This window comes from Triticum aestivum, chromosome 4A, assembly GCF_018294505.1.
Source record: "Triticum aestivum cultivar Chinese Spring chromosome 4A, IWGSC CS RefSeq v2.1, whole genome shotgun sequence".
Lineage (NCBI taxonomy): Eukaryota > Viridiplantae > Streptophyta > Magnoliopsida > Poales > Poaceae > Triticum > Triticum aestivum.
This window is the reverse complement of record NC_057803.1, coordinates 717,929,634-717,955,916: the sequence shown is the minus strand read 5'-3', so window position 1 is coordinate 717,955,916 and position 26,283 is coordinate 717,929,634. Positions and strand designations below refer to the sequence as shown.

The 26,283-nt window shown below is 45.0% G+C and overlaps 1 pseudogene; it reads right to left on the bottom strand.

The window, feature by feature from the left end:
- Nucleotides 1-2,660: 2,660 nt before the first annotated feature.
- LOC123084389 (disease resistance protein RPM1-like) lies at nucleotides 2,661-23,854 on the bottom strand (annotated as a pseudogene).
- Nucleotides 23,855-26,283: the final 2,429 nt, after the last annotated feature.

Sequence of the window (26,283 nt, the reverse complement as noted above, 5' to 3'; positions counted from 1 at the left end):
TGCAGAGGCCGGGGGTCTTCCTCCATTTCAAAAAAAATACTCACAGTCTAAATGACAACCGCCTGTTTGTGAATTGATTTTCATTGTGAATCTGTAATCTCGCTATCTTTTGCATAGGATTCTGCAGCTAGTTCCTGAACTGTACACACTTGCATGCAGTGGTTGAGTAAAATTGCATGGAAAATTTCCAGCCTTTAGATCTAGAGTGGATGATGGATAGGAGTGGCCAAGTCAGCCCCTGACTTTGGCTCCAGCAAGTCAGCCCCTAACTTGCAGGTCCCTAGTTGGCACATAAAAAACATCTGCATCCTGAAACAGGCACCTTCATCACTTGCAGAGCTAGAGCAAGTAAAAACAGGGAATCTGCATCCGGCATGAAGAATTCTCAATCCCTGCTACTTTTTTTTTCGAAAAGGGGATTCCCCGGCCTCTGCATCAGAACCATGCATACGGCCTCTATTATTAAAAATAAAGCAAGGTCTCAACAAGGTCTTACAGTAATGTAACAAAAGCAGGGACTAGCTCACATAGAGCGTCAACTGCAAAGCACCAACGACAAAAGCCACAACCGGCTGGCATGAAAACAGATAGGTAAAACTAAATGTCTATCCTATTACATGATCGCCATCCAAACCGGTTGAAGATATCCCACGCTACCGTCTCCCACCGGACAGATCCAGTAACCAAACGCTCCCTGGCCTCCGTCGGAGTGAGTAATGACCACGTACGGATCAGTGCTGTAGCTCGGAATAACACCTGCAAAAAATGAGTATTTGTTGTTCTGTTAAAAACCAAATCATTTCTGCAATTTCAAATTGCCCATAATAACACACATACTCCTACACGAATATGTCTGGCTGTTTCGGACTGAATCCCAACAAGCCACGCCCCAAATAACGTGTTTACCGATGTGGGAGGAGTAATATTAAAGGCAATTTGCACAGAGCACCACAGCCCGCGTGCCAACGGACAGTCAAAAAATAAGTGCTTGATGGTCTCATCCGTATCACAGAAACTACACCTAGTAGAACCTGTCCAGTTGCGCTTAACTAGATTGTCCTTAGTAAGAATAACTTGCTTATGCACAAACCACATAAACACTTTAATCTTCAAAGGAACCTTAACTTTCCAGACCTCCTTGGAAGTAGGTATCACAGCAGAATTAATGATATCAACATACATCGATTTGACTGTGAATACCCCAGTTCTAGTTAGCTTCCAAAACAACTGATCGTGCTGAGGATTTAGCTGAACTTCCATCAGCCTACGGACCAAGTGAAGCCATGCCTCCCATCGAGGCCCGACAAGCACCCTCCTAAACTGGATGTTTAGAGGTATAGACTGCATCACCGTGGCAACGAGAGTATCCCTACGCTGAACAATACGATATAATGTCGGATATTGTGTAGCCAATGGCGCGTCACCAAGCCACGTATCCTCCCAGAAACGCGTATTCTCGCCATTACCAACAATACATTTTGTTCTGTTAAAGAAAGCGGCTTTAACCCTCATAAGCCCTTTCCAGAACGGTGAATCTGTAGGTCTCAGAGTAACCTGGGATAACGTCTTTGAGTGCAGATATTTACTACGTAGAATCTGCGCCCAAGTTGCATCTGTCTCAGAAGACAACTTAAACAACCACTTTTTAAAATGGGGAGATTTTCACTTCCCGGCCTCTGCACCAACTAAGGATGCATACGGCCATTTTAGTATGAGTACCAAGATAAACATGGTCCTCAGAATTTTTTAAATGAGTATCAAGATATTTCTTGATGAGCGGTTTCACCACACATAATATAAGCCGTTTTTGCAGTTCAAAACGTCTTATATTATAGGACAGAGGGATTACATGCCAATCCCAAGAACTTGAAGCTTGGTGAACATCATCAAATTCCTTTCTTTTCATGACACAAAGCGTATCATTCAGATCATAGCATCAAGGATTTACAGACAGTGACCATATACCTGAGCACTAATGAATCACAAGCACATTCTTTTTGATAAGGAAATGAAACCTGAGCATTACGAATCACAAACCACACCTGAAATAGGCGACATCGTATTTAGTTCTTAGCTACCACATACGAATAAACGTACACAGGCAATGCAAAGAGAAGCTCTGAATATGGAAACCCAACTCGGTCTCAGTCTTACAATAAACACACACAACAGCAGTAAGCAAATTAGTTTGAATATGCAAATAAGCATACACAAACAGCAGTGCAGCAGAAATGAAGCACTGCAATGGAGGTGGCAGCAAAAGCTGAAGACGTGCACTAGTACATTCTGAAACAGCAGAGGAAACCCGGACGGTATAGCAGAACAACAGCAGCACTGTTGTGTGGATATTGAGGTGCATCAGCGCCTTAACTCGTTGGTGAAGCATCCTCTTTCCCGTGACAGTAGCAGAACACTGGCCCAGGGATATCAAGAAGTCTCTGCTGATCTCACGAAAGCCTAGATACTTGGTGGACGTGAGGAACTCGAATATGCCAGGTGGGACCTCCGTCATGCTTCCGAGGTTGACTAAGATTAACTCCTCCAGGCTCGCCATGGCACCTTGCTGTATCTCTAGCCGACTCAGATTAGGCAGGTCAATTAGCCGACTCAGAATCTTTAGGCTGGGAAACAACCCCGAGAGAAACGTCAACTGCTCTCCATCATATGCTCTGGTTAACTTTAGGTGTCTCAAGTTTGACAACTGAGAAAGGGATGGCAGCGGGTCTTCTCAAGTTTGACCAATATAGATACAATTCATACAAGTTCTGCCCCCCAGCAGCTTGGAAGAGAGGAGGCTCTTCCAGTGCCCCTTCCGCTAGTTTTCCTCTCAAACTTAGCTTTTGCAGGCTTGGCAGGCAGACATTCAACAAGAGAACCTTGTTCTCATCACTTGCATTCACATCTAGGAAAGACAAATGCTGCATCTGAACTAGAGACTCACTGATGCGTCCACAATAAATTCCCTTCACATTCAATAACATCAAACTTCTCGGTTGCCTCAGCTCCCCAAAACATCTAACAGACTCAGCTTGTACTTCAAGTGCTTGTAGCGTCTGCAAGCATGTTAGATTTCCAAGTCCATTGTGGATATGCACGCCACTGCAATATGCAAGCTGTCTATAATCTGTATCAATTAGTCTCTCTGCAAATAAGTGCCTAAGCTTCTTTGGTTTCACAATCCCACTAGGCAACCCATGTATATCAGATCTTGAAAGGTCCAATGTCAATAAATTTGAAAGCTTCTCGACAGACTTCGGGAGCATCTTCACTTTTGAATCACGTAAACCCAAATGGCGGAGATTAAAAAGATCTCCAATAGCATCTGGAATCTCCTCGATAAGTAGACTACTTAATTCTAGCACTGTAATATATCTTGGCTCCGTGCATAGCAGAGGTAGTAAGGTGAATGATGACTTGCTATCGCCCAGTGTAATGACAGTCCGAAGTTGTTGCATATTGGAAAATGGTTGTTGAATATCCTTCTTTAGTTTGTGAAAGCACCAACCGATGTCCATTCATCTCAAGAGACCCCCCACACCGATCCTCATAACTAACACCAAAACAGTTCTTCTTGCACAAGTCAACTGCCAGCTCACGTAAGAGATCGTGCATTCTTAATTTCTTCATCCTACAAAATGTGTTTGTCTCAACAAGTTGTAGCATGTTTCTGTCAATTAACTCCTCCAGACGGTCTTCTGCGACTTCTTCTAGTGTGCTTAAACCCCTCTCCTCTATGAACACCTCTGCTGTCCATAACCGTACAGGTTGTTTCCTTTTAAAATGATAGTCTTTTGGAAATAAGCTGCAGTGCAGAAAACAACTTTTTAAGTACGTTGGAAGGTAGATGAAGCTCTGATGCAAAACATTCCTTATGTGGTCCAGTCTTGAATTGTTAATAATCTCCCAGCTCAGTTGGTCATTTATTCTTCTCCATTCTTCAATGGTTTTCTCACGCACACGCAGGAGGCTACCAACTGACACAATAGCAAGAGACAAGCCTTTGCACTTGCTAACTATTTCCTTGGACGATGGCTTCAATTTTGTAGGGCATTCATGATTTGTATCTCTTGGAAAGGCTTTATTACAAAAGAGATCCCATGCCTTGTCTTCTGGTAAAGCTTCCATTGTTATGGTATGTCCTCGAGAGGCAAGTGCGGCAACACGGGCTTCCCTTGTTGTGAGCATCACTCTACTTCCCTTATCTTTATGAATAAACATCCGTGACAAATCATCAAATGCTTCAAGATCCCAAACATCATCCAATATGATAAAGTACTTCCTTTGCTCCAGATGTTTCTTTAGTGTCTCTTCAAGGCTCGTGATGTCCATAGCCAGAGTGCTACATAGAACAGTGACATTATCTTTAAAAAGTTCTTTGATCATATTTCTCAAGACAGATTCTCTAGAATAAGTTTGAGAAATGGAGACCTATGCATAGCACTGGAATTTCTCCCTCTCCTTCTTGTAGACATTTGCAGCTAAAGCAGTTTTACCAAGACCTCCCATTCCGAGCAGAGCTATCATAGAGCATTCCTGATCATCACCCCCCCCCCCCAACCAATGCTCGAGTTTTTCTCTGTTTTTATCCACCCCCACTAGATCTTCATCATCAAGTGAGCATGAAATTTTTGCTAGCTCTTGTGATCTCTTGACAATGTAACTGAGGTCGCTAGAATCCCCATTATTTATCATGGGAACCCAATGGTTTTTTGACTGTGACAGGTGTGAAAGGTCTTTCTCCATTTCCTTCACTCTTAGAGCTATCTGATTCAAACAAAGGAGTGGTCTTGGCTTTTTGAGCCCTTTCTTCATGAGAAAACAACAACCTATATCATGTTCTCGACCTACAAGATACAAGTACTCATCCACCTTGTCCTCCATCACATGTGCTACTTTGCGTACCTCCTCTAACCAGCCCTCATATACTTGATTGATGCAGTTTCGAATGTCCATTTAACAAATAACATTATGCATCACCCAAAGCTCCCTGGCAACACAACCCACGCTACCCTGTGTTGGGGAACATAGTAATTTCAAATAAATTCCTACGCACAGGCAAGATCATGGTGATGCATAGCAACGAGAGGGGAGCATGTTGTCCACGTACCCTCGTAAACCGAAAGCGGAAGCGTTAGCACAACGCGGTTGATGTAGTTGTACGTCTTCACGGCCCGACCGATCAAGCACCGAAACTACGGCACCTCCGAGTTCTTGCACATGTTCAGCTCGATGACGTCCCCCGTACTTCGATCCAGCAGAATGTCGGGGAAGAGTTCTATCAGCACGACAGCGTGGTGACGGTCTTGATGTTCTACCGTCGCAGGGCTTTGCCTAAGCACCTCTACAATATTATCGAGGAGAACTATGGTGGAGGGGGGCACCGCACACGGCTAAGAGATCAAGAGATCAATTGTTGTGTCTATGGGGTGCCCCCCTCCCCCGTATATAAAGGAGTGGAGGAGGGGGCCGGCCAAGGGGGGTGGCGCGCCCTAGGGGGGGAGTCCAACCCCCACCGGGAGTAGGACTCCCCCCTTTCCTATTAGGAGAGGGAGAGGGAAGGAAGAGGAGGGAGGGAAGAAGGAAAGGGGGGGTCGGGCCCCTTCCCAATTCAGATTGGGCTTGGGGGCGCACCCCCTCCTTTGCTCCTTTCCCCTCCTTTCCACTAAGGCCCAATAAGGCCCATATACCTCCCGAGGGGTTCCGATAACCTCCCAGAGCTCCGGTATTGTCCCAATCTCACCCAGAACCTTTCCGGTGTCGAAATATAGTCATCCAATATATCGATCTTTATGTCTCGACCATTTCGAGACTCCTCGTCATGTCCGTGATCACATCCAGGACTCCGAACAACCTTCGGTACATCAAAACTCATAAACTCATAATAAAACTGTCAACGAAACCTTAAGCATGCGGACCCTACGGGTTCGAGAACTATGTAGACATGACCGAGACTCGTTACCGGTCAATAACCAATAGCGGAACCTGGATGCTCATATTGGCTCCTACATATTCTACGAAGATCTTTATCGGTCAAACCGCATAACAACATATGTTGTTCCCTTTGTCATCGGTATGTTACTTGCCCGAGATTCGATAGTCGGCATCCCAATACCTAGTTCAATCTCGTTACCAGCAAGTCTCTTTACTCGTTACGTAATTCATCATTCTGTAACTAACTCATTAGCTACATTGCTTGCAAGGCTTATAGTGATGTGCATTACCGAGAGGGCCCAGAGATACCTCTTCGACAATCGGAGTGACAACACCCAATCTCGAAATACGCCAACTCAACATGTACCTTTGGAGACACCTGTAGAGCTCCTTTATAATCACCCAGTTACATTGTGACATTTGGTAGCACACGAAGTGTTCCTCCGGTAAATGGGAGTTGCATAATCTCATAGTTGTAGGAACATGTATAAGTCATGAAGAAAGCAATAGCAATATACTAAACGATCAAGTGCTAAGCTAACAGAATGGGTCATGTCAATCACATCATTCTCCTAATGATGTGATCCAATCAAATGACAACTCATGTCTATGGTTAGGAAACATAACCATCTTTGATTAATGAGCTAGTCAAGTAGAGGCATACTAGTGACATTAAGTTTGTCTATGTATTCACACATGTATCATGTTTCCAGTTAATACAATTCTAGCATGAATAATAAAAATTTATCATGATATGAGGAAATAAATAATAACTTTATTATTGCCTCTAGGGCATATTTCCTTCAGTCTCCCACTTGCACTAGAGTCAATAATCTAGATTGCACAGTAATGATTCTAACACCCATGGAGTCTTGGTGCTGATCATGTTTTGCTCGTGGAAGAGGCTTAGTCAACAGTTCTGCAACATTCAGATCTGTATGTATCTTGCAAATCTCTATGTCTCCCACCTGGACTTGGTCCCGGATGGAATTGAAGCGTCTCTTGATGTGCTTGGTCCTCTTGTGAAATATGGATTCCTTTGCCAAGGCAATTGCACCAGTATTGTCACAAAAGATCTTCATTGGTCCCGATGCACTAGGTATGACACCTAGATCGGAAATGAACTCCTTCATCTAGACTCCTTCATTTGCTGCTTCCGAAGCAGCTATGTACTCCACTTCGCATGTAGATCCCACCACGACGCTTTGTTTAGAACTGCACCAACTGACAGCTCCACTGTTTAATATAAATACGTATCCGGTTTGTGATTTAGAATCGTCCGGATCAGTGTCAAAGCTTGCATCGACGTAACCACTTACGACTAGCTCTTTTTCACCTCCATAGAAGACAAACATATTGATGCGGAGCATCCTTCGGTCATCCCCATGGACCTACCGTCGCCTTACCAAGCCTCAAGAGGACCCATGACTAGAGCACGTGCTAGAGCTCTCAAGACCGAGGTGACTTCTCTCCTAAATGATATCTCATATGATCCTCTCGAGACATGGCTACTACCTAAGTCCGATATACTATGCATGATTAGGTGTCAAGAAGGACCTCCTGAGGATGCACGTGAAGATGGACAAGCTGCCCACTCCACGGATGAAGAGAACCAGCTGAAACGGACAAGTTCACCCTCCAGGCCCCGGACATCCGGCCCAGACCCCGGACATCCGGCCCCTGGAGACACCAACACATCAGCCGCAGCTCAGCCACGAAGACTACAGGGCCCGGACATCCGGCCCCCAGGCCCCGGACATCCGGCCTCCCACGAAGCCCCGGAAATCCGGCCCTCTGCCCAGAAATCCGGCGCCCCGCACCAGAAACTACAGAAGGTTGCACCGCCAGCCCGGACATCCGGCCACCAGCCCGGACGTCCGGCCTCACATGAAGCCCCGGACATCCGGCCCGACGCCCGGACATCCGGCCTCACCTGCGCGTGAACAGTGAAGGGCCGAAGCCCATGTACCCTTTCGCCCCCGTAGACTATATACACTCCATCCCCTTCCTCTTTCTAGGGTTAGCATTGGATTAGCTCACATTTGTGTGAGAGCCTTTGCTCATCCACTTGGATACTTCTCCTCGGAGTCCACGACCTATTCGGAGAAGATCCCCCAAGCGGATTCAAGACCCCTTCTAGGGAAGAACATCAAGGCCTCCTCACGGAGAAGAATGGTTCCTTTGTATCCTTACCTATGTTGACTTTGGATCTCGTGTATCTCTTATGTGTGTGGTGATCTAGCACTTGTGTGACCGATTCCTTATTGGTTTAGTGATTCTCTCTCGTTTTCCCCGTGTTTTCCCTTTGTGCTTCCGCGTGTTCTTCATGATTCCCCGTAGGATCCACTCAAAACATGAAAGATCGACGCCATAGGGTTCCACCCTACATCATCTTGGTATCATGAGCCACGTTGATCACGTTATTGGAGCCCCTACCCCTCTTTTCTAGCTTGGTTTTGTTGTTTTTCGTCCTAAATCCGAAAATCCCCACCAAAAATAGCCCCAAAATTTTTTGTGATTTGTTGGTGTGATGAAATTTTGTTGGATTTGGTCCATGGATTTGTGTTGCTACGTGTGGATCTAGCTTTCCCCACCCTCCCCACCCTTTCCATCCACCAATTCGTCCGAATTTTGCCCTGGAGTTGCGATTTTCCCCGCGGAGTTCTTCGTGTTCGTCCCCGATCCAAAGCCCAGACATCCGACCCGTGTCCGCCGGACATCCGGCGACCCGGACATCCGGCAGCTAGCCCGGACATCCGGCCCCTGGAAATAGCAACTCCAACACCCCGCGCCCATTCCACCATACCTTTGCTAAATTTTGCCACGGTGCCCACGCCTTCTTCCGCATACCCACAACACTTTCAACAAACACACCCACCGCTCACCGCTACCTCCTATGTCGATTTTGATGCGTCTTGATCTTTGAGATTTTGAGTTGTGGTTCCCGTGTCCTATTGTGTTTCGGCTATATAGGTACGGTTCGACGTCATCATCACCACCGCTCACCTCCATCGACTACTCAACATTGCCAAGGACGGTAACTTCGACGACATCTTTGTCATAACTTGCAATTGCATTGATACCCCACATGGCCTTACTTTTGCGTAGCTTACCCATCGAGACTAGCCATTGAGTATTGCCGGCAACGTGACTTGTGCACATTTAGTGATCTTACTCCATAGCATACATACCATACCATAGTGGTGCATATCTAGGGATCCACTTGTGTGTCACAAAGTTGTCATAGCATACACAATTGCTATCTTGGTTCGTGAAGTTTTGCATGAGAAAAGAGCTCAAAAGTGAAAGAGCCACCCAAGCTTTTAAGCAAAGAGGAAAGATAAGCAAAGAGCTTATAAGCAAGAACCATAGCATCATACATCATTAAGATTGTCATATTGGATCATCTTGGATCATTGCACCGAAATACCATACACATAGCATACTTGGGATAGAGATCGTTGCATTTTTGCATAGTAGGTTGTGCACAAGCTCTGTATCCGCCTATTGTGCAATCGTGCTAGCGTCTCTCTAGTATTGTGCAACAAGAGCATTTTCGTGGTTTCCACATTTTGGTTCACTTTTGGTTTGCACAATCCCATTTATCTATTTGCGTGTCTGTTTCCGTGTACCCATACTAGCTTGGTCTACTTGTTGCATTTGCAAATTTGTGAATCTTTTCCAACATTATTGAATCTCACTTTCAATTGCATCAAATTTTGTGCCACCATCCTAACCAAGCTCCACTATAAGCTTTTACTTGTGTAGGTGTGAGAACCGACAAGAATTGGTACCAATAGTGCTATTTCATTGTCCGCATTTGAGTGAACTTGATTCATCTTCAACATCGGTCAAAGGCACATTGGTATTAGTTCTTCTTCTCCTACCACTCACATTTTGCTTGAAATGATGGATAGGCCAAGTACTTCTACCAACCCACTCTTCATCGAGCAAGTCGACGACATGTCATCCTACGTCACCAAGAGCCACCTCTTTGGTGCACAACGAGCATTGCATCAAGAGCAACAAGCAATGAACGACCGCATCGACAACCTCGCCACCGACTTACGACTCTCCGAGCAACGTACAAGAGACTACTTCGACAACAAGCTCGACGCGCACAAGCAAGAGAACGATGCAAGAATGGACGAAATCCGCGCCTTGTTGGTGAACCGGCCTCCTTCTACATCGTCATACTCAAGAAGGAGCCACTCAAGTCGACACTCCGACGACTCCTTCTCCGGCTCAAGTACACCGTCATCGAACACTCTTCGACGAGCCGCGCGTCAAGACCGTCATGCATCGCGCAACCCGCTACATGACAAGCATTCACAAGAGCTAGTTGATGAGCAAGTCCCTCGTCCTCAATCAAACCAAGTAGCATTTGCTCAAGCTCAAGAACGACAATGTCTTCATCGCCAAGAAGAACAAGAACGAGAGCGTCTACACCAAGAGCAACAAGACGCCGAGGCTCAACGTCTTCAACAACAACAACGAGAAGCACAAGCTCTTGAGGCGGAACGTGCCCTTCAAGCATCAAGTCGAGCTATCGCCAACCGCAATCGCGAACGGCGCAATCAAGCGGAAGCCCTTCGAGAAGAAATCCAAGAAAGGAACTACCATCCGCGTGTCCAACGTCAAGCTACCTCACAAGCTCCTCAAGCTCAACCTCACCCTCAAGGTCAACAAGAGCAAGTTGATCATGGACTTCCTCCACGCCAAGAGCAACATGAGGATGATTACCCTCCATGTCAAGGGCGTCATCATCACCATCGCCAACAACACAATGAAGAGCAACGCTATGGCAAGCTCAAATTCACAATGCCCAAGTTCAATGGAAGCAATGATCCCGAAGAGTACCTCTCATGGGCATTGAAGGTCGACAAAATCTTTCGTTTGCACAACTATGAGGAAGAGAATAAGATCACTATGGCATCACTTGAGTTCCAAGACTATGTGCTCATATGGTGGGAACAAGTCCTTGAGCGCCGACAAGCAAGAGGTGAACCTCCAATCACCACTTGGGCTCAAATGAAGGATGTCATGCGAGCACGTTTTGTGCCAACCTACTACAATCGCGATCTCTTCAAGAAGCTCCAACTCCTCAAGCAAGGAACAAAGAGTGTTGAAGAATACTACAAGGAAATGGAGATTGCCATGATTCGAGCAAATGTCACGGAGGATGATGAGCAAACAATGGCACGATTCTTGAATGGACTCAATCATCCCATCAAGAAGATCGCTGACTTCCAACCCTACTCCAACCTCATTGAGCTCGTGCATCAAGCTACAAAGGCAGAACGTCAAGTGCAAGATGACTTCAAGTACGCCAAGTATTCCTCCAAGACCTACGGCTTCTCCAATAACCAAGCTTCAACAACTACTCCAACTTCGACATCAACCAAGCCTTCGCCAAGCAACGACGACAAGTCAAGTTACAAGAAAACCTCCACAAGTTCAAGTCGTCTTCCTCCTACTACAAGCAACTTCAAGCCGCGTGCTTCGTCATCTACTCCGACCGATGAGACCGTCAAGACAAGCTCCTTCAAATGTTTCACTTGCGGCGGCCGAGGCCACAAGTCATATGAATGCACAAACAAGCGCACCATGATACTCAACGACGATGGCACCTACGACTCAATGAGTGAAGATGAAATGGAAGCTCTTGAGCAAGTGGCCATGCACCAACGCGTGAACGAGGATGAAGATGATCAAGTCTTTTGTGATGAAGATACGAGCCCCGCTCTCGTTGTCTCCAAGGTCTTGACTCTTCAACATCAACAAGAAGAAGACCAATGATGCCACATCTTCCAAACAAAGGCCAGCATCAATGGACGATCCGTCAAGGTCATCATCGATGGAGGTAGTTGCCACAACTTGGCAAGTGAAGAACTATGCTCCAAGCTCCAATTAGTCAAGAAGAAGCACCCGCACCCCTACAAGGTTCAATGGCTAAGTGACTCCGGAACTATACGAGTTGAGCATACGGTCCAAGTATCCTTCAAAATTGGTGCATATGAGGACACTTTGGAGTGTGATGTGGTCCCAATGACCGTTTGCCACCTCCTCCTTAGTCGACCATGGCAATTCGACCGTGGTGTCTTCCACAACGGGCGTACAAACCACTATAGCTTCAAGATGAAAGGAAAAGAATATGTGCTACGACCCATGTCTCCTAGCCAAGTGATAGCCGACAAGCAAGCCACCCACCATAGAGAGAAGAGTGAGAAAGTGAGCCACCAAAAAGTGAGTGAGAGCCACAAGCCAAACTTGAGGGCCTCTTCGCCTAGAGAGAAACACCTCATACTATTTGCCACCAAAAGTGAGATGAGAGAAGTGTGTGAGAACCCATCGAGTGTGATGCACTTTGTCCTTGTGTGCAAGGATGGAGAAACAAAAACTAACACCATTCACGAGCTACCTTTGGTGTTTCAATCTCTTTTGCAGGAATTTCAAGATGTTTTCCCCGATGAGCTACCTCCGGGTCTACCTCCTCTTCGAGGCATTGAGCATCGAATCGACCTCATCCCCGGAGCGCCACTTCCAAACAAAGCTCCATACCGTGTCAACCCCGAAGAAACCAAGGAGATTCAACGGCAAGTACAACAACTACTCGACAACGGTCATGTACGTGAAAGCTTAAGCCCTTGTGTCGTTCCCGTCATACTTGTGCCTAAGCCCGATGGAAGTTTTCGCTTGTGTTCCGATTGTAGACCTATAAATTCTATCACCGTTCGCTATAGGCATCCCATTCCTCGCTTAGATGATATGCTTGATGAACTTAGTGGAGCCAACTTTTTCTCAAAAATTGATCTTAAAAGTGGCTATTATCAAATACGCATTCACGAGGGTGATGAATGGAAAACTGCTTTCAAAACCAAATTTGGCCTATATGAGTGGTTAGTCATGCCTATGGGTTTATCGGAGGCTCCCGGTACTTTTGTACGTCTCATGCATCATGTACTTCGACCTTACATTGGAGTCTTTGTTGTGGTTTACTTCGATGATATTCTTGTGTTTAGCAAAACCATGAAAGAGCATCTTGATCATGTTAAGCTTGTTTTGCAAACCCTTCGCAAGGAAAGTCTTTATGCAAACATGAAAAAGTGCACATTTGGTGTTGACAAAGTGGTTTTCTTGGGTTTCGTTGTATCTTCCAAGGGTGTCCATGTTGATGAAACTAAAATTGAAGCAATTAAAACTTGGCCCCAATCCACCAATTTGCAACAAGTGCGAAGTTTCCTTGGTCTTGCAAGTTTTTATCGCCGCTTTGTGAAAGATTTTAGCACAATAGCCGCTCCTTTGCATGCTTTGAGTAAGAAGAATACTCCTTTTGTTTGGGGATCTTTGCAATCCACCGCTTTTGATGAACTCAAGTCCTTGCTTACTCATGCTCCAATTCTTGCTTTGCCCAATTTTGACAAAACTTTTGAGGTTCATTGTGATGCAAGTGGTACCGGAATTGGCGGAGTTTTGATGCAAGAAAAACGAGCCATTGCTTACTTTAGTGAAAAACTCTCCGGTGCTCAACTTAACTATCCCATATATGACAAAGAATTGTATGCTTTAGTGCGTGTACTATATGTTTGGGAACATTATCTTAGACCTCATGAGTTTGTCATCCATACCGATCATGAAACGCTTAAGTACTTAAAAGGTCAAACTAAGTTGAACAAGCATCACGCCAAATGGAGTGAATTTATTGAATCTTTCCCATATGTGATCAAGTACATTAAGGGTAAGGAAAATGTAGTTGTCGATTCCCTTTCACGCATATGCACGCTTGTCACCCAACTTGAGTTGAATGTTATTGGCTTTGAGCACATAAAAGATTTGTATGCTAATGATCCATCTTTTGCACCACATTATGCTAAATGTTTGACGCATACATCTTGGGAACAATATTACCTCAAGGATGGTTATCTTATGAGAGCTAACAAACTATGCATTCCGGAGTCTTCTCTTCGTTTGCTACTTTTGCAAGAGGCTCATGGAGGCGGACTCATGGGACACTTTGGACGCGACAAGACTTTCGCCACGCTCTCCAAGAACTACTTTTGGCCAAAGATGTTCCGTGATGTCGCACGCTTCACCACCCGATGCTCTACATGCCGCAAAGCTAAGTCAAAAGCTCAATCTCATGGTCTTTACATGCCTCTTCCTATTCCTTATCAACCTTGGGAAGACATTAGCATGGATTTTGTACTTGGTTTGCCTAGAACTCATAATGGAAAGGATTTCGTGTTTGTTGTTGTGGACCGATTTTCTAAAATGGCACATTTCATTCCTTGCAACAAGGTAGACGATGCTTCACATATTGCAAATCTATTTTGTCGGGAAATCTTGCGCCTCCATGGAGTACCAAAGACAATCGTCTCCGACCGCGACGTCAAGTTCTTGAGTTACTTTTGGAAGACCCTATGCGCCAAGCTCGGAATCAAGCTCTTGTTCTCATCCGCATACCATCCTCAAACCGACGGCCAAACGGAGGTGACAAACCGGACACTATCCACTCTACTTCGCGTGTTGATCAAGAAGAACATCAAGGAGTGGGAGGCGTGTCTACCCATCACTGAGTACGCCTACAACCGCGCAAGACATTCGACGACCGGCAAGTCCCCTTTCGAGGTCGTCTACGGCTTCAACCCATTGTCCCCATTGGACATTCTACCACTTCCTCTACAAGAGAGAACCAACCTCGATGCAAGTGCTCGTGCAAGCTACATCAAGAAGATGCATGAAGATACAAGACACACCATCGAGCGCCAAGTACAACGACTCGGGACCAAGCTCAACGTCAACAAGAACCCCATGATATTCAACATTGGAGACCTCGTGTGGCTACACCTTCGCAAGGACCGCTTCCCCAACAAACGCAAGTCCAAGCTTCTCCCTCGAGCGGACGGACCCTTCAAGGTGCTAGCACGCTACAACAACAATGCTTACAAGATAGATCTCCCACGCAACAAATACAATGTGAGCGACATCTTCAACGTCTCCGATCTATCCCTGTACCATGGTGATGAGGATTTCGATCCGAGGTCGGATCTTTCACAAGGGGGGGAGATGATGCGGAGCATCCTTCGGTCATCCCCATGGACCTACCGTCGCCTCACCAAGCCTCAAGAGGGCCCATGACTAGAGCACGTGCTAGAGCTCTCGAGACCGAGGTGACTTCTCTCCTAAATGATATCTCATATGATCCTCTCGAGACATGGCTACTACCTAAGTCCGATATACTATGCAGGATTAGGTGTCAAGAAGGACCTCCCGAGGATGCACGTGAAGATGGACAAGCTTCCCACTCCACGGATGAAGAGAACCAGCTGAAACGGACAAGTTCACCCTCCAGGCCCCGGACATCCGGCCCAGACCCCGGACATCCGGCCCCTGGAGACACCAACACATCAGCTGCAGCTCAGCCACGAAGACTACAGGGCCCGGACATCCGGCCCCCAGGCCCCGGACATCCGGCCTCCCACGAAGCCCCGGAAATCCGGCCCTCTGCCCAGAAATCCGGCGCCCCGCACCAGAAACTACAGAAGGTTGCACCGCCAGCCCGGACATCCGGCCACCAGCCCGGACATCCGGCCTCACATGAAGCCCCGGACATCCGGCCCGACGCCCGGACATCCGGCCTCACCTGCGCGTGAACAGTGAAGGGCCGAAGCCCATGTACCCTTTCGCCCCCGTAGACTATATATACTCCATCCCCTTCCTCTTTCTAGGGTTAGCATTGGATTAGCTCATATTTGTGTGAGAGCCTTTGCTCATCCACTTGGATACTTCTCCTTGGAGTCCACGACCTCTTCGGAGAAGATCCCCCAAGCGGATTCAAGACCCCTTCTAGGGAAGAACATCAAGGCCTCCTCACGGAGAAGAACGGTTCCTTTGTATCCTTACCTATGTTGACTTTGGATCTCGTGTATCTCTTATGTGGGTGGTGATCTAGCACTTGTGTGACCGATTCCTTGTTGGTTTAGTGATTCTCTCTCGTTTTCCCCGTGTTTTCCCTTTGTGCTTCCGCGTGTTCTTCGTGATTCCCCGTAGGATCCACTCCAAACGTGAAAGATCGACGCCATAGGGTTCCACCCTACATCACATATCCTTAGTCCTTCTCAGGTATTTCAGGATATTCCTGACAGCTGTCCAGTGATCCACTCCTGGATTGCTTTGGTACCTCCCTACCAAACTTATTGCTAAGCATACGTCAGGTCTGGTACACAGCATTGCATACATGATAGAGACTATGGTTGAAGCATAGGGAACATCTTTCATTTTCTCTCTATCTTCTGCTGTGGTCGGGCATTGAGTCTGACTCAACTTCACACCTTGTAATACAGGCAAGAACCCTTTATTTGCCTGATCCATTTTGAACTTTTTCAAAACTTTATCAAGGTATGTGCTTTGTGAAAGTCCAATTAAGCGTCTTGATCTATCTCTATAGATCTTGATGCCCAATATGTAAGCAGCTTCACCGATCTTTCATCGAAAAACTTTTATTCAAGTATCCCTTTATGCTATCTAGAAATTCTATATCATTTCCAATCAACAATATGTCATCTACATATAATATCAGAAATGCTACAGAGCTCCCACTCACTTTATTATAAATGCAGGCTTCTCCAAAAGTCTGTATAAAACCATATGCTTTGATCACAGTATCAAAGCGTTTATTCCAACTCCGAGAGGCTTGCACCAGTCCATAAATGGATTGCTGGAGCTTGCACACTTTGTTAGTACCTTTTGGATCGACAAAACCTTCCGGTTGCATCATATACAACTCTTCTTCCAGAAATCCATTCAGGAATGCAATTTTGACATCCATTTGCCATATTTCATAATCATAAAATGCGGCAATTGCTAACATGATTCAGACAGACTTAAGCATCACTACGGGTGAGAAAGTCTCATCATAGTCAACCCCTTGAACTTGTCGAAAACCTTTCGCAACAAGTCAAGCTTTGTAGACAGTTACATTACCATCAGCGTTAGTCTTCTTCTTGAAGATCCATTTATTCTTGATGGCTTGCCGATCATCGGGCAAGTCAACCAAAGTCCATACTTTGTTCTCATACATGGATCCCATCTCATATTTCATGGCCTCAAGCCATTTTGCGGAATCTGGGCTCATCATCTCTTCCTCATAGTTCGTAGGTTCACCATGGTCAAGTAACATGACTTCCAGAATAGGATTACCGTACCACTCTGGTGCGGGTCTTACTCTGGTTGACCTACGAGGTTCGGTAGTAACTTGATCTAAAGTTTCATGATCAATATCATTAGCTTCCTCACTGATTGGTGTAGTTGTCACAGGAACCGGTTCTTGTGCTGAACTACTTTCCAATAAGGGAGCAGGTATAGTTACCTCATCAAGTTCTACTTTCCTCCCACTCACTTTTTTCGAGAGAAACTCCTTCTCTAGAAAGGATCCGAATTTAGCAACAAAATATCTTGCCCTCAGATCTGTGATAGAAGGTGTACCCAATAGTTTCTTTTGGGTATCCTATGAAGACACATTTCTCCGATTTGGGTTCGAGCATATCTGGTTGAAGTTTCTTCACATAAGCATCGCAGCCCCAAACTTTAAGAAACGACAACTTTGGTTTCTTGCCAAACCACAGTTCATAAGGCGTCGTCTCAATGGATTTTGATGGTGCCCTATTTAACATGAATGCGATCGTCTCTAAAGCATAACCCCAAAAGGATAGCGGTAAATCAGTAAGAGACATCATAGATCGCACCATATCTAGTAAAGTACGATTTCGACGTTCGGACACACCATTTCGTTGTGGTGTTCCGGGTGGCGTGAGTTGCGAAATTATTCTGCATTGCTTCACATGTAAACCAAACTCGTAACTCAAATATTCTCCTCCACGATCAGATCGTAAAAATTTTATTTTCTTGTTACAATGATTTTCCACTTCACTCTAAAGTTCTTTGAACTTTTCAAATGTTTCAGACTTGTGTTTTATTAAGTAGATATACCCATATCTGCTCAAATCATCTGTGAAGGTGAGAAAATAACGATACCCGCCGCGAGCCTCAACATTCATTGGACCACACACATTGGTATGTATGATTTCCAACAAATCAGTTGCTCGCTCCATAGTTCCGGAGAAAAGCGTTTTAGTCATCTTGCCCATGAGGCACGGTTCGCAAGTACCAAGTGATTCCAGAAGTCCATCAGTATGGAGTTTCTTCATGCGCTTTACACCAATATGACCCAAACGGAGGTGCCACAAATAAGTTGCACTATCATTATCAACTCTGCATCTTTTGGTTTCAACATTATGAATATGTGTATCACTACTATCGAGATTCAATAAAAATAGACCACTCTTCAAGGGTGCATGACCATAAAAGATATTACTCATATAAATAGAACAACCATTATTCTCTGATTTAAATGAATAACCGTCTCGCATCAAACAAGATCCAGATATAATGTTCATGCTCAACGCTGGCACCAAATAACAATTATTCAGGTCTAAAACTAATCCCGAAGGTAGATGTAGAGGTAGCGTGCCGACCGCGATCACATCGACTTTGGAACCATTTCCCACGCGCATCGTCACCTTGTCCTTAGCCAATCTTTGCTTAATCCGTAGTCCCTGTTTTGAGTTGCAAATATTAGCAACAGGACCAGTATCAAATACCCAGGTGCTACTGCGAGCATTAGTAAGGTACACATCAATGACATGTATATCACATATACCTTTGTTCACCTTGCCATCCTTATTATCCGCCAAATACTTGGGGCAGTTCCGCTTCTAGTGACCAGTCTGCTTGCAGTAGAAGCACTCAGTCTCAGGCTTAGGTCCAGATTTGGGTTTCTTCTCTTGAGCAGCAACTTGTTTGTTGTTCTTCTTGAAGTTCCCCTTCTTCTTCCCTTTACCCTTCTTCTTGAAACTGGTGGTCTTATTGACCATCAACACTTGATGCTCCTTCTTGATTTTTACCTCCGCAGCCTTTAGCATCGCGAAGAGCTCGGGAATAGTCTTGTCCATCCCTTGCATATTATAGTTCATCACGAAGCTCTTGTAGCTTGGTGGCAGTGATTGAAGAATTCTGTCAGTGACACTATCATCAGGAAGATTAACTCTTAGTTGAATCAAGTGATTATTATACCCAGACATTTTGAGTATATGTTCACTGACAGAACTATTCTCCTCCATCTTGCAGCTATAGAACTCATTGGAGACTTCATATCTCTCAATCCGGGCATTTGCTTGAAATATTAACTTCAACTCCTGGAACATCTCATATGCTCCATGACGTTCAAAACGTCGTTGAAGACCCGGTTCTAAGACGTAAAGCATGGCACACTGAACTATAGAATAGTCATCAGCTTTGCTCTGCCAGACGTTCTTAACGTCGTCAGTTGCATCAGTAGCAGGCCTGGCACCCAGCGGTGCTTCCAGGATGTAACTCTTCTGTGCAGCAATGAGGATAATCCTCAGGTTACGGACCCAGTCCGTGTAATTGCTACCATCGTCTTTCAACTTTGCTTTCTCAAGGAACGCATTAAAATTCAACGGAACAACAGCACGAGCCATCTATCTACAAATAAACATAGACCAGCAAGATACTATCAGGTACTAAGTTCATGATAAATTTAAGTTCAATTAATCATATTACTTAAGAACTCCCACTTAGACAGACATCTCTCTAGTCATCTAAGTGATTACGTGATCCAAATCAACTAAACCATGTCCGATCATCACGTGAGATGGAGTAGATTTCAATGGTGAACATCACTATGTTGATCAAATCTACTATATGATTCACGTTCGACCTTTCGGTCTCTGTATTCCGACGCCATATCTGTATATGCTAGGCTCGTCAAGTTTAACCTGAGTATTCCGCGTGTGCAACTGTTTTGCACCCGTTGTATTTGAACATATAGCCTATCACACCCGATCATCACATGGTGTCTCAGCACGAAGAACTTTTTCAATGGTGCATACTCAGGGAGAACACTTCTTAATAATTAGTGAGAGATCATCTTAAAATGCTACCGTCAATCAAAGCAAGATAAGATGCATAAAGGATAAACATCACATGCAATCAATATAAGTGATATGATATGGCCATCATCATCTTATGCTTGTGATCTCCATCTCCGAAGCACCGTCGTGATCACCATCGTCACCGGCACGACACCTTGATCTCCATCGTAGCATCGTTGTCGTTTTGCCATCTATTGCTTCTACGACTATCGCTACCGCTTAGTAATAAAGTAAAGCAATTACAGGGCGCTTGCATTTCATACAATAAAGCAACAACCATATGGCTCCTGCCAGTTGCCGATAACTCGGTTACAAAACATGATCATCTCATACAATAAAATATAGCATCACGTCTTGACCATATCACAGCACAACATGACCTGCAAAAACAAATTAGACGTCCTCTACTTTGTTGTTGCAAATTTTACGTGGCTGCTACGGGCTTAGCAAGAACCGTTCTTACCTACGCATCAAAACCACAACGATAGTTCATCAAGTTAGTGTTGTTTTAACCTTCTTAAGGACCGGGCGTAGCCACACTTGGTTCAACTAAAGTTGGAGAAACTGACACCCGCTAGTCACCTGTGTGCAAAGCACGGCGGTAAAACCAGTCTCGCGTAAGCGTACGCGTAATGTCGGTCCGGGCCGCTTCATCCAACAATACCGCCGAACCAAAGTATGACATGTTGGTAAGCAGTATGACTTGTATCGCTCACAACTCACTTGTGTTCTACTCGTGCATATAACATCTACGCATAAAACCTGGCTCTGATACCACTGTTGGGGAACGTAGTAATTTAAAAAAATCCTACGCACACGCAAGATCATGATGATGCATAGCAACGAGAGGGGAGAGTGTTGTCCACGTACCCTCGTAGACCGAAAGTGGAAGCGTTAGCACAACGCGGTTGATGTAGTCGTACATCTTCACGGCCCGACCAATCAAGCACCGAAACTACGGCACCTCCGAGTTCTTGCACACGTTCAACTCGATGACGTCCCCCGTAGTCCGATCCAGCAGAATGTCGGGGAAGAGTTCTGTCAGCACGACGGTGTGGTGACGGTCTTGATGTTCTACCATCGCAGGGCTTCGCCTAAGCACTGCTACAATATTATCGAGGAGAACTATGGTGGATGGGGGCACCGCACACGGCTAAGAGATCAAGAGATCAATTGTTGTGTCTATGGGGTGCCCCCCTCCCCCGTATATAAAGGAGTGGAGGAGGGGGCCGGCCAAGGGGGGTGGTGCGCCCTAGGGGGGGAGTCCAACCCCCACCGGGAGTAGGACTCCCCCCTTTCCTATTAGGAGAGGGAGAGGGAAGGAAGAGGAGGGAGGGAAGAAGGAAAGGGGGGCCGGCCCCCTTCCCAATTTGGATTGGGCTTGGGGGGCGCGCCCCCTCCTTTGCTCCTTTTCCCTCCTTTCCACTAAGGCCCAATAAGGCTCATATACCTCCAGGGCCGGTCCTGAGATTTCAGGGGCCCGGGGCAAGACAACACAAAGGGGCCCCAAAGCCACATTTTTCTCTATACCAATTGCATCTAAATACTCAGTGCACCATATTTTATGTTGCATTGTCATGTCGGCCATCCAAAAAACCAAGGTCATAAACATTCATAGAAAAATTGGCCGCTCTTTTCAATCGGCGCTATATGTTTCTATTAGGTTCATGCCTACATTAATTATTATTATCCTATATATTGTCACTTATTTTTCAACAGTAACTAAAGGCATTCCATGAAATTTCTGACAGAAGTACTTGTACCTATTTTAGAAAAATATCAATATCTCTTTTATTGATCTCAATCAAGTGCATTCCACGGAGTTTCTAACAGAAGTACTTGTACCTGTTTTAGAAAAATGCCAATATCTCTTTTCTTGATCTCAATCAGCTGATACGCAAGTTTATTTTCTTTAGTCATTACCAGATGCATACTTTCTAGATAACAACTTGCTAATTTGCACACAAACATATGATATTGAAAACACTGTTAGTTTAATTAAAAAATGCTAAGAAAGGCCCGGGACAAAGATCTGTATGGCTAGAAAAGTAGAAATTGCAAGATATTACTGGTGCTTACTGGTCACGAAGAAAAATCCGAGCTCATCTTTTCTAATCCTAACCGACACAAGAAATCGGAGTGAGTAAGCGATATGTATGGGGATAATCTTCATGAAACGAGTAAGAAAGAGATTTGCATTAGAGAGCAGGTTGATTGGAATCTGAAAAACTGCATTACCTTCTTCCAGTAATCAAGCGCAGCAGCAGAAAATCACGATTACAAGACATGTGCGGGGGCGCAGTTATCCTTGGGGCTGATTCGTTTGCCAATTGGAATTGGGGCGCCAGGATTGTTTTCCTGGCAGTTCAGCAATTGCAATCCCAGATCCCAGAGTCCAGAGTCATGTGTTGCATCGGTGAAAGGATATTGCGTCGAGGGCTTGCACTTTTTTCCGTACGAGAGACTTCAAAGGCAGCGAGCGCACTAGTCGGCCGACAGTTTTGCTTCTGTGATTAGCGCCTCCGGTGGCAGGGAAGCGGAGAACATTACGCCCGTGCGGCAAGCCAAGAACATTGCGATCTGTTTCCTTTTTTTCCCTTTGTTTAGAAATCAATCGATCTTATACATGGGCTAACATCACGTATGTATACATGGAAATTAAGCAATCGGGGGCCCCTTCGTACTCAGGGGCCCGGGGCGGCCGCCCCTTCCGCCCCCCCTCAGGGCCGGCCCTGTATACCTCCCGGGGGGTCCGATAACCTCCCGGAGCTTCGGTATTGTCCCAATCACACCCGGAACCTTTCCGGTGTCAAAATATAGTCATCCAATATATCGATCTTTATGTCTCGACCATTTCGAGACTCCTCGTCATGTCCGTGATCACATCCGGGACTCCGAACAACCTTCGGTACATCAAAACTCATAAACTCATAATAAATTTGTCAACGAAACCTTAAGCGTGCGGACCCTACGGGTTCAAGAACTATGTAGACATGACCAAGACACGTTACCGGTCAATAACCAATAGCGGAACCTGGATGCTCATATTGGCTCCTACATATTCTACGAAGATCTTTATCGGTCAAACCGCATAACAACATACGTTGTTCCATTTGTCATCGGTATGTTACTTGCCCGAGATTCGATCGTGGGTATCCCAATACCTAGTTCAATCTCGTTACCGGCAAGTCTCTTTACTCGTTATGTAATGCATCATTCCGTAACTAACTCATTAGCTACATTGCTTGCAAGGCTTATAGTGATGTGCATTACCGAGAGGGCCCAGAGATACCTCTTCGACAATCGGAGTGACAAAACCTAATCTCGAAATACGCCAACTCAACATATACCTTTGGAGGCACCTGTAGAGCTCCTTTATAATCACCCAGTTACGTTGTGATGTTTGGTAGCACACAAAGTATTCCTCCGGTAAACGGGAGTTGCATAATCTCATAGTTGTAGGAACATGTATAAGTCATGAAGAAAGCAATAGCAATATACTAAACGATCAAGTGCTAAGCTAACAGAATGGGTCATGTCAATCACATCATTCTCCTAATGATGTGATCCAATCAAATGACAACTCATGTCTATGGTTAGGAAACATAACCATCTTTGATTAATGAGCTAGTCAAGCAGAGGCATACTAGTGACATTAAGTTTGTCTATGTATTCACACATGTATCATGTTTCCACTTAATACAATTCTAGTATGAATAATAAATATTTATCATGATATGAGGAAATAAATAATAATTTTATTATTGCCTCTAGGGCATATTTCCTTCACCCTGTAGCTCCAGTAGTTGTGCCCCATACTTTGCAAACTGCATGCTGGCCTGGTCTGCCGCTCCTTTTGCCAAGGCAATTCCAATCTTTTTAATGTCTAGAAGGATCACAATCTCCACCATTACTTTCTGAGGTTTGCTAATGCCTCGTTGGTTGGGGGCGTCCTAGTTGTATATTTTCCTAAGTGTCATCAAAAAGTTCACTGCCAAATGAAGTAAGTGATGTATTAATTAATCCGCTAGTGCATTCTGGTAGTAGTAGGCACTTGCCAAAACACTTCAAAACTCTCCAACCATAATGGAGAAGTGTAAGCAGAAGCCGTTAAAGTAATCCTCCTAAACTCTTATTTCATGTTGTTAACCTATCTAATTCTAACCCACTGATCCAACAAAACAGTTCTTATGACAGGCAGGCCATGAGAGTTTAAGAACACTTGGGACTGTGCTATAGTCAACCGCGGCAAATTTGATGTTATTACCTGACAAGAGTGACACTCGATCAAATAACTAGCCATGCTCTGTATAGGAACATTTCAGGTTGAAATACCCCAAACTCAACGCTTCTGTATAGGAACATCTCAGGTTAAAATGCCCCAAATGTTGAAATTTGAACCAAGACAAAGAGGGAACCAATCTGGCATACCTGCTAGATTGCCGAGATAAATATTTCACTTTTAGAGATTTAGCTAATCTGAAAGTTATCAGTAACCTAGTTCCTCAATATTACCAATATAATTTTATTTCCAGATTTATTGACAAACAAATAAATAGCTATAGTTGTTGATTGAGTTGCAAGAAAGATGTATTGCAGTCAAGAAAATGAATAAGTAAACAAAGCTATATTGCATTAGGAATCATTAGGAGAAATCAATATATCATTATGAACAACTATGCTACAGATTAATTCCAGATTATTTGTGAATCCAAGGCAAAGAATGGGCGACAACTAAAACCTGAACATACCTTCCTGTTCGCCAGACCTTGTCGTCGTCACAAATTAAGAAGCTCGTCCTTCCAGGAGATAATTTTATTGTGCTTACAGTGCCGGTAGTACTGATGCTAAACCAAGGTGAAGTCTATCCAAGTTAGGCTTGTCAATGTGAAAGAACTGAAACTGGATAAGAAGGCTTGTCAATGTAAACCAACTGAAACTTTATGTGCATCCTGATTATCCAGAAGAACCAAATATCAAGTATATAATGCAGAAACTATTAGTTGTAGCTCTAAAATTACCTCTAAATAAGTCACTAGCTCTGAAAAGACGTATGTCGACACATAAATCTGCTTATGTAGAATTCTTCAAATAAGTCGCTTTCTTTCTCTCTAGAGGCTTCCTTTTCTCATGATGTAATGAAACAAAATAGTAAATTTCAGTATGCCTAGGAAGGCAAGACCATGCATCAGGGGACAACTCATAGCCTTGGATACGAATATATTCAGCTGCATAATAGCCATCTTAATTCTTCAGAGCCTACATGGACAAAAAAATGTGAAAGATAACCATTCAGGATACATCTGAATGACTGCATCGTCTGTGCCAGGTAGGATACCATTTAACTTCATTGCTTTATAGGTTGCAGCCCTAGGGACATACATATTCTGCTATCTTTGTGGTTTTTTTTGACAGTTGCATGTACAGCAGTCGCCAAACACAACTTAGTCCAGAGTGGATCTCGCATGGAAAGGAAAGATCTTGCTATAGAAAACTGACAACAAAAGAAGAAAAATGGATGCGACTACTGTATGGTGATATCGCAAATTATGATCAAATCCCCCATTCGAGTCCAGGTAAATCTCACTAAAAATAATTAAATAGAAGAATCTGTAATTAATAGCTTAGGGATGATTTCAGTGGTTTTATTTGCATTCGCTAGCCATGATAGACGGCACACATCCACCAAGGGTGTGTTTGGTTGCTTTCGCTGCCGGGCCTGGCTCAGAAGGGAAAAAGAGTCAGGCTGAGCAGGGCCTGGGTAAGCCAAAACAGGGTCGAAAACGTAGGAGCGTGTTTGGTTGCCCGCATAAGGTCCAACCAGGCCCGCGCGGGAAGGATTCGGCCTGTTTGGTAGCCCGCATACACTATTGGGCTTGCATCGCACGCTTCTCAGAGCACCTCTGGGCCTGGCTCACTGGGAATGCACGAATCGGCAGTTTCTCCAGGGTCAGGCCCGAGCGGTGCATGTGGGCGGGCGCGGCAGCACGCGCGCGGCCACGCTCGAGAAGCCGCATTGCTTCCCGAAGCACCGACAGTTATTAGCCTCACCGCCCCTCACCTCTCCCTCTCCCCACTCTTCCCCACTCTCCCAACTCTCACCGGCGGCGACGGATCGGAGCAGAGGAAGAAGACCACCGGACTCCATCCCCGGCGGCGGTGGATCAGAGCAGAGGAATAAGACCACCGGACTCCATCAATGGCGGTAAGCACTTCTCTCTCTTCGACATGCACGCTTGATTCGATCCACGGCGATAGATTTGATCCACGGTGGACGGGAATGGGGAATAGAGGTAGATAAGCATAGGGGTAATTCATACTAGTTCATAGCAGTTCATAC